At 39.8% G+C, this 4,007-nt stretch overlaps 1 non-coding gene across 1 annotated transcript; it reads right to left on the bottom strand.

The window, feature by feature from the left end:
• Window positions 1–283: 283 nt before the first annotated feature.
• LOC113931634 lies at window positions 284–386 on the bottom strand. Its single transcript, XR_003522796.1, has one exon. It is a non-coding gene; the product is annotated as a U6 spliceosomal RNA (small nuclear RNA).
• Between the last annotated feature and the right edge of the window lie 3,621 nt (window positions 387–4,007).

Below are 4,007 nucleotides of genomic sequence, written 5' to 3' on the forward strand. Positions count from 1 at the left end.
GGTTTCCGTCTGAGTCAAAAAAAAAAAAAAAATAAAATAAAATAAAATAAAATAAAATCTTCAGGGCCACCTGGGTGACTCAGTAGATTAAGCGTCTGCCTTCAGCTTAGGTCATGGTCTTGAGGTCCTGGGATTGAAGCCCCACGTCGGGCTCCCCGCTCATCCGGGAGTCTGCTTCTCCCTCTCCCTCTGCCCCTCCTCCCACTCATGCTCTCTCTCACTCTCAAATAAATAAATAAATAATCTTTAAACGAAAAAAAATTAAAAACAAAATTGTTAAAAATAAAATATGGAATGCTTCACAAATTTACGTGTCATCCTTGCATGGGGCCATGCTAATCTCTGTATTGTTCCAATTTCAGTGTATGTGCTGCCCAAGTGAGCAGTGGAATGACCATCCTATACATGTTTCCTTGTGCGCCTATGTAAGAGTTTTTCTGGAGTTTGTATAGCCAGGATCATCCTCGCATTTCTTGTGAACTAGCAATTTATGAAAATTCCCTTTTCTCCTCATCCTCATGACTGTTATTATCAGACTTCCTTCTAAAAACATTCACATTCTATTCTCATATGTAAGTATTTCATTATTCCGGGATTTATTTTTGTCCATGGTGTGTGGGAGTGATCTATCAATGTCTTCCATTTGGACGACCAATTTTTCCAGAACCATTTAATCAATAGTCCATCCTCTCTCTTCTTATTTATAACGTCACCTCAGTCATGTAGCAAGTTTCCATATATGAGTGCGTCTGTCCTGGTTTCTCTGTTCCATGCCATTGAAACCCTTACCTGTCCCTGGGCCAATGCCACGATGTCTTCATTGCTATATCTTTATAATAAGTCATCGTACCCGGTAAGGAAAATTCACTCTTCTTGTTCTTCAGAATATGTGAGTTATTGACTCTTCTCTTCCATACAATTTGGAGGACCAGCTTACCAAATTTCATGCGCGCGTGCGCACACACACACACACACATACACACACACACACACACACACACCTGCAGGGATTTTTATTGGAATTGTATTAAATTTATAGATCATTTGGGAGAGAACTGATCTCTTTATGATACTGTGTCTTCCCATCATTGAACATTGTGTACCTCTCTCTTTAGTAAAGTCATCTTCTAATTTTCACTAGAAAGGTTCTATGTATCTTTTGTTAAATCTGCTTAACAAAAAGCTAGTTGTTTAATAGCTTTTGTCCTATTATGAGTATTTTTTCTATTTTGGTTTTTGATTAGTCATTCTTAATATATAGAATCCTCTTGAATTTATATATATATATTTTTTTCTTAAATAAGCTCTAAGCCCAACATGGGACTCGAACTCATGACCCTGAGATCAAGAGTCACACACTCCACCGACTGAGCCAGCAGGCACCCCCACTGGTTAACTATTTAGAAAAAAAGTCTATTTATCATCACCCCACTTCATGCACATTAAAGGGTAAAAATAAATAAGTAAAACCATAAGAATCCAGAAGACAGTCTAAGTGAATATTTATCTGATCTCTAGAAGGGGAAAACTGTTCTATGTATGGGGGCGGGGAAGCAAGAGATTGATCATGTAAACCTCTGTAAATAAAAGGATCATGAATTAAAAGATTAACAATAAGCCAAGCACGGGAATAATGTACTTATTGCATGAAGTGCTGATGCCGTGTCTGATAAAGAACACGGAGAGACCCCGACAGAGAAACAACGAGCACAAGCCTGATCTGTTCGCGAAGGGGGGATAAAAATGATGAAGGACTAAGAGATTGTTTGGCCCCACTAAAAACCCCGGAAAGGTAAATTAAAACAATAATTAAATGTCATTTCTTGCCTGTCAAATTAGCAAACATATTTTTGAAGTGAGACTGTCGGTGAATTAGAAACTCCTATTCATTGTTGGCGCTTCTTTTTATTATTATTTTTTTAAAGATTTCATTTATTTATTTGACAGAGAGAGTGAGACAACAAGGGAGGGAGCCCAGGCGGGGGAAGCGGGAGAGGGGGAGCCCGATGCGGGACTCGATCCCAGGACCCCGGGACCGTGACCGGAGGGTGGACGCTTAACGACTGAGCCACCCAGGCGCCCCTGGCGCTTCTTTTTAGTAAAGCAACGTGGTTGTCTGAAATACTCATTCACGGCTGCCGGTCACCTTTTGAACAGCATTTCTGTTAGGGTTGCCAGATTTAGCAAATACAAATATAGGACGCCTGGTTAACTTTGAACTTCAGATAAACAACAAATAATTTTTAAGTGCAATTATGTCCCATATATATTTGGGATAGACTTATATTAAATATTATTCATTGTTTATCTGAAATTTGAACTTAACCAGGTATCCTGTATTTTATCTGGCAACCTCAATTTTTATATTTGTGGAAATTCCAAGTTTATAAGCCCTGTGTCAGATTCTCAGTGTCTCTCGCTGCTAGCCTGCAAGCAGGTGACCTCAGCTTTGCTTTCAGGAGACTTAGATTTGACGGTGAGGGTGGTAATTAAACCAGGCTCTGCATGGAGCTTCTCTTTTTGCTGACATGGATGATGAAAGGAGAGATTCTGCTTTCTTCTGGGGCTGGCGACAGTGTAGGGCAGTGAGGTTTTTTATAGTGAGGTTCAAAGCCACCATATATGTACAACTCTAGGATGTGCCATTTACTTAGGCTATGATCTTTTGCATCAAGCTTGTTCAGTGACCTGGTTTGGGGCATCGTTTCTGGCAGTTTAGACTTGATTATCCAGTCCTGCCAACAATTCTGTGAAAAACTCAATATCCTTTAAAACTCCTTTTCCGCTAAACCTTCCAGAGTCAGCATCTACTGCTCTTGATTAAGAATCTTGACTGACTGGGGGTGCCTGGCTGGCTCAGTCGGCAGAGCGTGTGACTCTTGATTTCAGGGTTGTAGGTTCGAGCACCCACATTGTGGGTTGTGGGTTTGAGCATCTACATTGGATGTAGAGATAACTTAAAAATAAAATCTTAAAAAAAAAGAATCCTAATTCGTAGACTGTATGTATCAAAAGCCTTAAAAATGTGCACATCGAGTCCCCATTCTAAGACATTTCACTCTGTACTGTGGACAAAAATTTGTGCACAAAGGTGTTCATCTAAGTGTTATTTAGAAAACTGAAAAACTGGGGGCGCCTGGTGGCTCAGTCGCTTAAGCGTCTGCCTTCGGCTCAGGTCAGGATCCCAGGGTCCTGGGATTAAGCCCCAAGTCGATCTCCCTGCTCAGCGGGGAGCCTGCTTCTCCCTCTCCCTCTGGCTCTCCCCTGGCTTGTGCTCTCTCTCTCAAATAAATAAATAAAATCTAAAAAAAAAAAAAAAAAAAAACCAAAAAACTGGAAACAATCTAAACCTCAAACATCTAGTTCTAGAAATCGGGAGTCTGTGCAATCATTAAATGGAATCGTTAGAGGAATATTTAAGGACATGGAAAATGCTATAATATTAAGTGACAAAATCAAGATAAAAATGTACATATGTCGTATGATCTCTATTGTGTAAAAACAAACAAAAAAGGGCAGGAAAAGAATCTGGAAGAAAATATGCCAAAATGGTGTTGCTCTGGGTTATCAGCTTATTTTTTTCCTGCTTTTTTATACTTTTCGATTTGTTACATAGTGAGTAAGAATTATTCTTGTAGGAGCACCTGGCTGGGTCGCCAAGTGGAGCCTGAGACTCTTGATCTCAGGGTTTTGAACTGGAGCCCCATGTTGGGTGTAGCGATTACTTAAAAATAAAATCTTAAAAAAGAAAAAAGAATTGCTCTTGTAGCCATAAAAAGAAATCTCTTCTCTAACCCTATTGGACAATCTGTATCCTACCAGGCAGACGCATTTGCATTGTGCAAACAAACTGGGTGATTTCTGTGGGGGTGGGGATTCCATGGGAATGGGATTTTATTTTATTTTATTTTTTGGTTTTTTTAAAGATTTATTTATTTTAGAGAGAGAGCACAAGTGGGAGAGGCAGAGGGAGAGGGAGAAAGAATCTGAAGCAGGCTCCACGCTGA

This window comes from Zalophus californianus, chromosome X (assembly GCF_009762305.2).
Source record: "Zalophus californianus isolate mZalCal1 chromosome X, mZalCal1.pri.v2, whole genome shotgun sequence".
NCBI classification, from domain to species: domain Eukaryota; kingdom Metazoa; phylum Chordata; class Mammalia; order Carnivora; family Otariidae; genus Zalophus; species Zalophus californianus.